Consider the following 13,629-nt stretch of genomic DNA (forward strand, 5'->3'; position numbering starts at 1 on the left):
TGTACTGTCATGCGTTTAGGAGTAAGATGGTTAGTTGCTATGCATTACAGTACAGTCATTAGTAGCGCTGCAAGGGGCAATGGGCAATACAAGATGCTTTGACCTCCTGACGAGGGCCCTGGCACTTCGTTTTTTACAAATTAAGCACTGGTGAGAAGGCTGCGGGGACCGACTCAAGTTCATCAGTGCCCTCCATCCATGGGGGGACAGAGTTCTGCTTGTACTCCCAAGACACTTTGGGGACTCCTAGGCTTCATCCTTATAGAGCAATACAGGTACTTCCCTGGTGCAGCAGCAGACGTCTTCAGCTCACTGCGCCTCGGGTCTTTCATGGCCCCTCTGCCTCTGAGCAGCATCTCCCTCATGCTCCTCCACTTCCCCTCCTCATCAATTGGTCAACTATCCACCTAGAAGCAGGGTCCAGGCAGCCTCTCCCGGCAGTTCTGGTTACATTGTTTGGATTTCTGGTCCAACCTGGCAAGGGGAGCTACCGGAAAATACCACAGTTTCTCAGTTGCAACTGGTGTGGACAGCTCAGATTCTGGTAGAGAAATCTTGCCCCACTTTTATACTAAAGTTGCCAACAGTAGTCTTGTATCCCAACAGGCAGCTCTGGGGCCTGTTCTGGGCAGTTCTGGCTATTCTGCATATTCCATTTAGGCTAGTTCAGCTAAGGTCTTTGTTACCAGGTGCTAGCAGGAAGGTGAGGGAAGGAGCTGGGAGTCTCCTGAGTAGCAGGAAGGTGAGGAGAGGAGCTGGGAGTCTCCTGACAGGAGAGACTCAAACCAAGGGTATCAAGGAAAGTGGAAGTTGTCCTGCTTACTTACCTGTTATCCTTTCAGAGGTAGCCCTTCCAGTGGACGATGGGACAGGATAGGGCATGGGAAACTCCCTGAGATTCAAATGAGCCCTGTGTCTCCTCCACACCTAAAAGTCTGATCCACTACAAAGGGTCCCTGGAGGAACCATGTAATTCAGATCTGCTGTCTAGGCCCTCTTCATCCCTCCATCTTAGGTACCACTTAGAAGTAGAAAATGCAAAATGGATCCCAGATTGGCTATGGCCACGTGCATCACACACATTGCAGGCACTTCCTCTACATACGCTGATAAGTATACGCCTGCAATATCAATGTACCACATGTTCCCGGACATACTTAATCAAGTGAAAAACAAGTGATACACTCTAGGAGCCAGTAACCCGATTATAGGTGTCCTTCATAAGCTAAGCTCTAGAGAGCTGAAGGCAGCCAGTCACCATCCCTTAGACTATAGAAGTCCCGAGTTTCTCTGGAATTTGCCAGATAATCTCTAGTCAAAACATCATATGCATCTTGGTCCTTCCTACAGTAATATTACCCACTGTGATTTAACTTTAGAGATGATTTCATCACAGTAGGTTCTAATTATCAGGAAATCAAAGAGCATGCGTGTTAGAAACCGACTCATCAAGATACTCCATCCATTTGCCAGTTTCAGTCACATTAGTCAGCTGCAAAGCTGGACTGGTAGCCAAATGGGGGAAGACAGTTCAAATGAATGAGCAATTCCGTAAGGTTCCAGCGGGACCCAGTTTATACGTTTTTTAGATCTCGCCTAGCTATTGCGATAGCAATCGCAATGCGAGACTCTAGTAAGGGGCTCCCAAAAGTGCTCCCAAAAGCGGATTGCATGGCGAGCACGCGCACAATCACGTGCATCGTGCCGCCATGCAATCCGTTTGGCATCGTACTCCAAAGGGTCCGCTCTCCTGCTTGGAATGCGCTCCCCCGCTAAGCGCGCGCACAAGTCCTTTTGTAAAGCTTGATTGGTCACCTTTCTGTTGCTTTTTGCTATATGCATGCGTTTAACAGGAACTAATGAGGCGCACCCAGTACCTAGACAGTGGTAAGAGGTGTAAACGTTACAAAATAATGAAGCAATGCTGTCACAAAATGTAGCGCATTACGCCGCATAATTTTCCTTTTCTTGCTGCATAATTTCCCCCCTACGCTGCCGCATAATTCCCGTGGCCTTCCATGTATCTCAGCAGCGTTCTTGTGATCGTGGGGTCATGACACATGTCTTTAAGACGCAGAGCTCAGCACGGTTCTTGGAACTGACAGGGCGTCACATGTTCTCTCGCTGGCAGGGACAGGACAGCCTGGCTGAAAGATCCTGCGGCGAAGGTATCATTTCATGCCGTTTGTTTCTCACTGTCCCGAACGTACGGGGTTTCCGTGCAGTTTCAGGAACTTGTGAAACGCACGTTAGGTTATTACAGTTTTCACAAATGTACATAGTGTGACCTCTCGGAGCGCTGAGGGCTCGTAGGATCCCTTTAGGCGCTCTACCTAGTTCCGGCATTGGTATTTTTAGACACAGTCGGGTACGTCCGACTTCCACAAAGTTAACTTTTTTTCCTATTTAACAGTTTGGTATAGCGCGAAGTCCACCCTGCCTGGTTTCAAAGTGCTGCAGATGCATCTTAGAACATACAATCATATGCAGTTTGATTTAGCTAAGGCAGTAATTAACAGCGCTGTACACTAGGCGCTAGGTACGCATATCTCTTTATAGTACGTCCTACGTCAGATTGGTACTCAGCCTTTTCCTTTCAGGAGCGTAACTAACAATAGTGAAGCAGGTGCAGTGGCACCGGACTTATGGATTCGATAGGCCCCTTACACACCATCGATTTTTGTCTGTGTTCCACTGTTGAAGTGGGGAGCATGGGGGCTCTTCTTCCTTGCTTGCACGACGGACCGAGCCATCCTTGCCACGCCCTCTTTACACCGCAGCATACACCGTTCCTGTACTAGAAGAGCCGGAAAAGCCTCTCCGCGTTTTAACCACTGTACGGCATTACCCCCAAGCGCCACGAGGGGCGCTGTTCCTTCATATCGGAGGCAGCCAAGCAGAGGAGCTGGCAGCCTGGACCTCCCGTCAGCCGGAGGCGCAGCAGGTGCAGTTGCACCGGGGCCCAGAGTCCTGAGGGGGCCTTTGACCCCCTGACAATGCTGCTTTTTTGTACCTAATAGCCATCAAAGAAGCCATTTTCCTTTTTTGCACCGGGGCCAGGTCATCCTTGCTACGCTGCTGTCCTCAGCAGATACCCTCGCAGGCTTTAGCCTCACACCCACTCGGCCCATCCCATGCCGTGGCCTGCAGTACCCACACGGGGCCAGGGGCTGAGTACCAGGCCACACCGCAGCACTCTGCAGTCTTTGGGCACTGAGCCACAGCAGAACAGTGTTATATATTATTTATACAAATGTTACACTCATCCTCTGTGCTTTAAGTGACTGAATCTAACTAAAGACGCTCTAATTTACCCTGCGCGTGACTGGGGTCAGATTAAACATAAGAAATGGCCGGGTTGCTGCTTTCGGTTCTACGTGTGACCTTGTTCTACTAATAGACACTTGCCCAGTATGGCATGAAGTGAAATGCCAGTTTTGGAAGAGTCTGCAGTTCTATTTATGTGCACCTGACTCCCTTATTCCTCCAGACGGGGATCTTAGCAGCTTTTGTGTGGTACCCGGCTGGTGCGCAGCGGGCGAGCGCAGCAAGGCAGAACCGACCCTCACCATATATTTAACAGCAGCTTCTAAATCAACTGAACCTCCCTTGGACAAGCAAGGCCCAAGCAAGAGTATAGACAGAAAGTTAAAATACGCCTGACTTTGAATCAAATCTTTAATGACACTGAGGGGTATATTTACAGGGGGATAGCGCCACCAGAACGTCCCATTTGCGGCGTTCTGGTAGCGCTATGCCCTTCTCCATATTTACAAAGCGGCGTTAAGGCTTTGCAGCGCCTTGTAAATATGGCCCTTTTACACACATCACTTAGTGTAAAAGAGGCGTGCAATGGATGTTGCTGTGGGCGTTCCACCGCAACACCCATTGCTTTTTAACGCTGCCCCAAATTTACAAGGATGTGTAAACCTGAGGCAGCACGAAAAACATACGCCATGCAAGAGCAGGCATTAGAATGGTGAAACGAGGAGAAATACTTTTATTTCTCCTCGTTTTTTGCTTTTTGTATGTGTTTCTATATGTTTCTGCAGGCCATAGAGAAAGAGCAAAATGCCAAGAATTACTTGTTTATGCACACAAAAGAGTTCCTTCCTGCACATAAGCAATCAGTAAATAATGACAATTTGCTACTTCTATGAATCGCCATTATGGGAAGGGACACCTTCCTGCACATAAACACTCATTCCCTGCAACTCAGGCACCTTTGCACTATGGTGCAAGGGTACCTGCGCTGGCGCTCGGCAGCTAATTTCAGTGCCAGGGCTAGGGAAAACACAGGGGTGCGCTGTACTGTAAATACGGTGCACCACTGCGTTTTGGAAATGTCGGAGCGCAACGCTTCCAAATTTGGCGCAGCTCCACGCTCCAACATTTCATTGTAAATATGCCCCTGAGTGAGTGAAGCAAGTACACCCGACACTTCCTAGAATTGTTCTCCTCATCTGTACTCCCTCCTATCTATCCTTTCATTATCCCACCCTTCCATTCATCCATTCTTTGTCCCTTCACTCCATCCGTTTGATATTCCAGCAATCCATTGATATTCCATCCATCCACCATTTCACTGATTCATTCATCTATCCTTTCACTCATAAACCCACCCTTTCACCTTTCCATCCATCAATCTATACCTTCTTTCATCATTCCATCCATCCAATGACCATTTCCTTCACACATCGACCCGTCCTGTCACACTTCCATCCAATTATCCTTACACTCTTTTGTCCAACCTTTCATTCACCCTTCCATCCAACCTTTCACTGATTTTTTCACTTCTCCATCCAAACGTTCATCCTTCCAGTCCTCCACCTTTGCCCCCTTCCTGTGCTCTTCTCAATCTTCCTTCCTCTATCTACCATCATTGTTAATTATTTTCGTATTTTTTCCTCACATTATCTTTCATCCACCACTCACTCTATGTGCTGCACTATCTTCTTTCTAAATGTATTCTTCATTTCTTTTTCTTTTCCTGGGGCTCACTTACCAGCCCTTGGCCCCCACCTCTTAGCCTTGTCCTGCTCTTACCTTGGAACGGGCTTGACATGTTGTCTGGAGGCCTGAAGACAGAATAGGCCACATATAAACGAATCAACGTTCACTGGGACAGAGATTACTGCGCCACCCACCCCCAAGTTAGCTGCTAAAGCAGTGGGTTCCCTCCGCCACTGTCCAATTCACAAAGCCTTTGCCAGCACACTTCTACACTTTGAGGAGTAAGTGGCACCTACTCATGGAAAATACTCTCAGAGTCGGGTCCTGTTACAGCAGTAGGTAGCCCTGAGACTGCAAACCTTCAAAGCACTGACATGAAGCCCCAGGAGTCCCTGGAAGCATCTGCCATGCAACCCTTGGAGGAGCAGGCATACACCCACAGGCTCAGCATCCGGCCATCCTAGACTGTTTGTATCGTCCAAGTAAGAGCTGCTGTTAGTACCTGGCTCCCGTACACAGTACACAAGATATGGGTTTCGCTGTCTGTGTCTAGACTAGAGCTTCGTGCCCACAGCAGGGCGTCAATGCGCATTATCGAATAGGAGTGCTTGCTTAGAAGGGTGTTGTGCTTGCTGTGAGGCCTCTGTGGCACCTTGGGTGGCAGCAGTTCGCCATGTGATGGGTGAGACGCTGTGCGCAGAGGGCATTGCTCAGCTGCTGGGAGTTCACAGATTCCATCCACCCGGGACCTCTCCTGGAGAAAGCAATGGAGGCACTTGGCGAACCTCGCAGGCTTCAGAGTGGAGGGAGAGGGCAGGGGTCCGTCGGATGTTACATTCAGGTCTCCTTGATGCGAGGCAGAGTTGTACTGAGAGACGGTGGCCGGGATGTTACATTCAGGCCTCCTTGATGGAGGTAGTGTCAGTCAGTCAGTCAGAAAACTTTATTTCGGCTATCAGCCATAAAAGTTCATACATTACATTATTCTAAAACAGTAAAGATGATAAAAAGAACAACATTAAAAACTATGATTTAAAAAGACATATAAATATGCAGATAGACTAAAACAGTAAATTTATCACTGTAGTTAAAAAAATGGTGCAAAGAGATACCTTGTCATAGTATTAGACGTCTTCTAATCAACCACATTGAAAATAAAAATTTAGCAATCACTATAACAAATACAGGCGATGGATCATATTTCAACAGCCTCAACAAATCTCTATAGAATCTAACCCCCAAATTTTTGGCAAGCTGAAAGATCCATTTTCTGCGGGGGTTTCTATAAGCCTTACAAAAAAATATAACGTGCACCTCTGTCTCTTCATCAATACCACAACCAGGACATGGAAGTCTACTAGAACCAGCCCACTTGTTCGTTCTACAGAGTAAAGGGAGTGATCCATGTCTAAACTGCATGTATAGTTTTTTGGCGATTAACGGATGTATCAAATCTAGTGCAGGCTCAAAGCTGTATCCAATTTTCACCTCGAGGAATACCGATGTCAGATTGTTTGTATTCTCTGACCGTAAAATCTGCATCAAGTTATATTCCTCCAAAGCTTTGGCCAGGATCTTTTTTGGTAACACGGGGCATGACTCCTCGGGTGTATACGAAAGATCTTCTCTCCCGATTGCCCTCAAAGATTTTTTTACATAGGCTAGCCACGGAATGGCGCCTGCCTTTGGGAGCATCAGAATAGATTTCAATTCCTCCTGGAAGTTAACCAGCTCGGGGGTGCTCCATAGTCGACGCCAGTACATGACCGGACGTGAGGCTACCAGGTCTGCAATTGGGTATATACCCAGGTCCATCCTGAGAGGGTGGAGGGGGGTACTCATAAGTAGTGCCAGTAGTTGTCTCAGAAAATGGTTTTCTGACTTAGATAAAATCTGGGCTGTGTTGTAGCCCCAGAGTTCAGCACCATAGGCCACCACCCCTCTTGCCTGAGCCTTGTATACCTCTACTAATGGGCTAATTAACTTTAGTGGACTATCTTTATACATATTTAGAATGCCCCCTGTTATCTGTGTAAATTTTAAATTAGCTTTTGATATCTGGGGACCCCAATTCATTTTATTATTGAGTGTCAAGCCCAGATAATCAAAAATGCTCACCCGTTCTAGATATAATCCGTCCAATTTTGGAATGGGACAATTTGTAGTGTCAGCGTGAAGAACCATATATTTGGTCTTACTCACATTAATAACCAGATTCCTTTTCCTGCAAAATGAAGCAAATCCATCCAGGACTCTTTCCATCCCCATAGGGATCCTGGATAACAGCAGGGTAGCGTCTGCGAACATTAGTGCAGGTATTTTCCTGCCCGCCAACCTAGGAGCATCTACATCTCTTAGGTCCAAGAGTTCGTCGACCAACCCATTTAAAAAAAGAGAGAAGAGGGTTGGGGCAAGTACACAGCCCTGCCTGACTCCCTTCTCAACTCGAAAAGGGGCGGTTAATTCCCCATTTAGGCCGAACCTAACTCTGGCAAAGGTATCTTTGTGTAAGTGCTCTAATAGATGACATAGGTAGGGGGGCACTCCCATCCCTTTCAACAACTCCCATAGCTGTCGACGATCTACCATATCGAAGGCAGACTTTAGATCTACAAAAGAGAGGTAAAGGCTGCCTCCTTCTAAAATGATAGATTTCCAGTGTATCATCTGTAATCTAAACAGTTGATCTATTGTTGACATTTTAGCTCTAAAGCCCGCCTGCAGTGGCGTCCATCCATTCTTGGAGTCTACCTAGTAAAATATGTGCAAAGATCTTCTGTGCCACATCAATTAAACTGATCGGCTAATAATTTGCCGGGTCAAGGGGGGATCCCTTTTTATGGATAGGTATAATCTCTGCGCCGGCCCATGTCGGAGGTAGCGGCATTCCAGCCAAGATTGCGTTAAAAAGAGCCTGAAGATAGGGAACCCAGATGTCCGGCTCACTCTTATATAAATCACCTGGGATCCTATCCAGGCCAGGGGCCTTGTTTGGGAGAACTTTACTCAGAGCCATTTTAACTTCAGCAAGCGTACACATTTGAGCCACACCCGAATAAGGGGGTGAGGTTTCATTAAGCAGGGAAGCAGGGACGTCTGATTCTGTTATTTTAGAGGCATAAAGATCTTCAAAATGACGACACCATATTTCCTCCCCTAGGTTAGGTTGTACTGCGTGCTGGGAACTTGATGACCCTGTTTTAACCAAATTCCAAAATGACCTTGAGTCCCTTTTCTTTAATGCAATAGAGATCTCCTCCCATCTAATAAGTTCCCAATCTTTTTTGGCTTCTTCTGTGACTTTCTTAAAGTATACTCTCGCTTCCTTGATCAGTATCTTGTTTCCCTTTTTTAAGTTTGTTAAAAGGGCTAACTTGGCTTCCCTACAGGGTTTATTGTACCAAGCATTTTTCCCCCTCATAACTTCCGGTTTCCTCCTGGTTTCCCGGTAAAAGTGGGGCGCCAAGGTGCCACAGAGTTCTACATGTGTGGTTCCTATCAAATCCTGATCTGGAGGGCCCTCTCCCAGAGCAACCTCACCCAGCGTCCTCTCCAAGAGGGGGTAAATCTCCCTATGCATATCTTTTAACTCCCTTTGGGATTGAGCGATCTTCTCCCATCTAACTCTTCGGGCGCCACAGGTTGTGACCAAGGCCGTTAGAGGAACCGAGTCTCTGCCCTGGTGTGAACTATTTCTGAAACCCTCCATGGTTGCAACAATGGGGTTGTGATCGCTTTCGCATCGTTGCTTTACTTGGAAATCCAGGATCCTAGACCACAATCCCATACTGAGCAATATGTAATCAATAATGGAAGCTTGTCCGTTTCTTTCAAATGTAAATTTCCCTGGATTATCTGCCAGAAACCTTCCATTACATGCCCTAAGTGAAAAAGAGAGGGTAAGCGAGGTAAGTTGGGGAACCAAGGGTGTCCATCCCCTCGTAGTATATGAGTTACATGGTGGAATTGCCCATACTTGGTCCTCTTCCTGTGACACTGGAATGAGCGACCCATTCAAAGGTTCATAGTGGCAATTAAAATCGCCACCAATGATCAGTTGTTCTAGATTGGTAGATGAGCTCAAAAATTCCTCTAGACTAGTAAGAGTGTTGGAAACCTGACCATAATTCACTGGGCGAGAGTAGATGTTAATTAGTCTCAGCTCGTAGTTGTCCCGAAAAGCCATAGCTAGGCATATAATATCAGCCGAGTCAGTGTTGATTTTCCTGATTGCACAGCCCAAGTGCGTCCGCACCCAGATGGTCAGCCCGCCAGATGGCCTCCCCCTTGTGGCCCTCACTGCCGGTTCCCAATAAGTGACATACCCTAGGCGGTGGTAAGCCTTCAGTGCCCATGTTTCCTGAAATGGGCAAAGGTCGTGCTCATCAATGAACTCCCCCCAATCAGTAGAGTCCATCAGGGAAGGTAGACCCGCCACATTCCATGATAGGATTTTTAGACTCTCAACACGATTTGAGCATTGGACGTCAGAATGTGTAGGTAGAGGGTTGATATTATTTCCAGGTGGGTTTCTTGGGTTTTCCCTAGAGTTGTCAGTTAGCCCTGTTGATATAATAAGCCTAGGGGACAACGTCTGATTAGGAGGGATATCAGAGTAGAACTCGGTTGTCCTGGAATTACAATTCTCCGATACATTTACCCTTGTTAATTGGTGTGTCCCTTTGATACAACTATCATCTGGCTCGTCGGATGTTACATTCAGGTCTCCTTGATGCGAGGCAGTGTTGTACTGAGAGACGGTGGCCGGGATGTTACATTCAGGCCTCCTTGATGGAGGTAGTGTTGTACTGGGAGACGGTGGCCGGGATGTTCCATTCAGTGCTCCTTGATGCGAGGCAGTGTTGTACTGGGAGACGGTGGCGCTGCACTGGGGTTCCAGGCAGCCTGGAGCTGACGAGGACCCGCAGGGATGGACATGGCCATGCCAGCTGTGCTGTGGCACGCCTCTTTGGGCCTTGAGTCCATGCTCTCATTGCACTGAGGGGGGTTTAGGTGAGTCGATGGTGGCTGCTTGGAAGTACAGCAGTGCCCTGAGGATGGTTCTTGATTGCAGGGGGTCGAGATTTGATAGCTCCACAGACCCCGCTTGGGGTAGGGAAGAAGGGACCTGTCTGCCCTAGCTGCAGTCAGCCAGTTGCCCAGAGTGGTCACTGTGATACTGGGGAATGGTCTCTGAGGCAGCCAGTGGCGTAACAAAGGCCCCCGCAGCCCCCGCAATGTGAGGGGGCCCTCCAAGCTCCCAAGGCCCCCTCAGCACAGTATCCTGGCCTGAGAGTTCCTCAGTGTGTCCGGAGAGGGGCCCTCCCTGTACTTTGCCAGGGGCCCCCTCAAGTTTTGTTACGCCACTAGAGGTAGCCCAGGAGCGGCGCGGGACCTGCCCACACAGATATATGGACGCACACAGTAAACTAGTATCTATCTGTCCTACTGCCAGTCCATCTACCCTTCACTTATCTCTTCACCTGTCCATCTGTCCATCTATCATCCATCAATCTCTCAAACTAACATACACCACCCCAAAGACATTTTAAGGATTTTGGGGGCCCCTGGCCAAACATAATTTGGGGCCCCATGCGGAGAACAGCTCTGAAGATATTATTCATTTTCAGCTCATTCACACCCTCAGCAGCTATGATGGGATCTCTGACCCTCCTCATTGGCCAGCCAATGTCTAGGCCCAACCTGGGACAAGCGCTCCTTGGAAGGCTGGCGCCAGAGAAGCAGAGCACGAGCGGCCTGGCCACGCCTGCTGCACGCGGTGCGGTGGGCGGGCGGGCACCTCGCCTCTTGAGCCTGTGCGTTTGGAAGGTGCTTTTTAGGTCTCGCCTGACCCAGCGCATGCGTTGGTCTGGCGAGACTTATTGAGAGGGCTCCAAAAAGTGCTACCAGGCCAGCCTAGAGCCACAGTGCATGTGCGCAGGCACGCGCGCCGCTTTTACCGCAATTACTTTCACTTTCACGGCCGCTTTGATGTTTGATCGCGATTACTTTCACTTTCACGGTTGCTTGGCATAGCCAATAGGTCTCGCTTTTGGGACCTTATAAGTGTTTAGTTATGCAACTGTTGCATGGCTAAACACTTATAAGGTCCCAAAGGCGAGACCTATTGGCTATGGCAATGCTTGGTTTTTTTGGCAGAGTTCTATAGCGCGAACTCGACCTGAAGGTATTGGAGCGCTTTACATGAGCACCGGTTACATTACACAAGGACACATTCATTTTTTAGGTCTCGCCTGGCTATCGCGTAAGCTATCGCCCAGCGAGACTTATGTAGGGGCTTCAGAAAATGCTCCCAAAGGCTTCCCAGGCGGATTGGGTGGCGGTTACGCGCACAACCACGCGCATTCCATTTGCCACCAGCTACTTCCTGCGCGTGCGCCGCCTCACGCATTCAGAGAGACTTAGTAAGGGGCACAAGACCTTAGGAATGCTGTTTATGGCCAGTGTATGTGAGGCATTCAAGGGCGAAGCTCGCATCTGGCATCGGACTTGAAAGCAGCAGACTGCTTTCGCCAGCGCGCGCTTGGCCTCACTTCCTGCATCCCCTCTTACAACAATTAACTTTCGTTATAACTCACACCCCATATGCTCTTTCCCTCCCACCCTTCCTTTGATGTCCGCTTTTCTTGTTGTTTACAAACCCCGCCACACACTGCTGCACGCCACACACTGCTGCACGCCACACACTGCTGCATGCCGCACACTGCTGCACGCCGCACACCACTGCAAGCCACACACTGCTGCATTACACACTGCTACTTTACACACTGCTGCACGCCGCACACTGCTGCACGCCTCACACTGCTACACGAAACACTGCTGCATGCCTCACACTGCTGCACGCCACACACTGCTGCATGCCACACACTGCTGCACGCCACACACTGCTGCACGCCGCACACTGCTGCACGCCTCACACTGCTGCACGCCACACACTGCTACATGCCACACACTGCTGCACGCCACACACTGCTGCACGCCACACACTGCTGCGCGCCGCACACTGCTGTGCGCCGCACACTGCTGCACGCCGCACACTGCTACACGAAACACTGCTGCACGCCGCACACTGCTGCTACTTTACACACTGCTGCACGCCGCACACTGCTGCACGCCTCACACTGCTACACGAAACACTGCTGCATGCCTCACACTGCTGCACGCCACACACTGCTGCACGCCACACACTGCTGCACGCCACACACTGCTGCACGCCGCACACTGCTGCACGCCTCACACTGCTGCACGCCACACACTGCTACATGCCACACACTGCTGCACGCCACACACTGCTGCACGCCACACACTGCTGCGCGCCGCACACTGCTGTGCGCCGCACACTGCTGCACGCCGCACACTGCTACACGAAACACTGCTGCACGCCGCACACTGCTGCATGCCACACACTGCTGCACGCCACACACTGCTGCACGCCACACACTGCTGCACGCCGCACACTGCTGCACGCCGCACACTGCTGCACGCCGCACACTGCTACATGCCACACACTGCTGCACGCCACACACTGCTGCACGCCACACAATGCTGCACGCCACACAATGCTGCATGCTGCTGCCCGCCACACACTGCTGCACGCCACACACTGCTGCGCGCCGCACACTGCTGTGCGCCGCACACTGCTGCACGCCACACACTGCTACACGAAACACTGCTGCATGCCGCACACTGCTGCATGCCACACACTGCTGCACGCCACACACTGCTGCACGGCGCACAATGCTACACGAAACACGGCTGCACGCCTCACACTGCTGCACGCCTCACACTGCTGCACGCCACACACTGCTGCACACCACGCACTGCTGCACGCCTCACACTGCTGCACGCCGCACAGTGCTGCACGCCGCACACTGCTGCACACCACACACTGCTGCACGCCACACACTGCTGCATGCCGCTGCACGCCACACACTGCTGCACGCCGCACACTGCTGCACGCCGCACACTGCTGCACACCACACACTTCTGCACGCCGCACACTGCTACACGAAACACTGCTGCATGCCACACACTGCTGCACGCCACACACTGCTGCATGCCACACACTGCTGCACGCCGCACACTGCTGCACGTCACACACTGCTGCATGCCGCACACTGCTGCACGCCACACACTGCTGCACACCGCTGCATTACTCACTGCTGCATGCTGCATGACACTGCTGCACGCAGCACACTGCACGCCGCACACTGCTGCATGCCGCTGCATGCCACACAGTGCTGCATGCCTCACACTGCTACACGAAACACTGCTGCATGCCACACACTGCTGCACGCCGCACACTACTGCACGCCTCACACTGCTACACGAAACACTGCTGCACGCCTCACACTGCTGCACACCAGCACACTGCTGCACGCCACACACTGCTGCACACCACACACTGCTCCACGCCACACACTGCTGCACGCCTCACACTGCTGCACGCCTCACGCTGCTGCACGTGGCACACTGCTGCATGCCGCACACTGCTGCACGCCGCACACTGCTACATGCCACACACTGCTGCACGCCACACACTGCTGCATGCCGCTACACGCCACACACTGGTGCACGCCACACACTGCTGCATGCCACACACTGCTACACGAAACACTGCTGCATGCCACATACTGCTGCACACCACACACTGCT

This window comes from Triturus cristatus, chromosome 6 (assembly GCF_964204655.1).
Source record: "Triturus cristatus chromosome 6, aTriCri1.1, whole genome shotgun sequence".
NCBI classification, from domain to species: domain Eukaryota; kingdom Metazoa; phylum Chordata; class Amphibia; order Caudata; family Salamandridae; genus Triturus; species Triturus cristatus.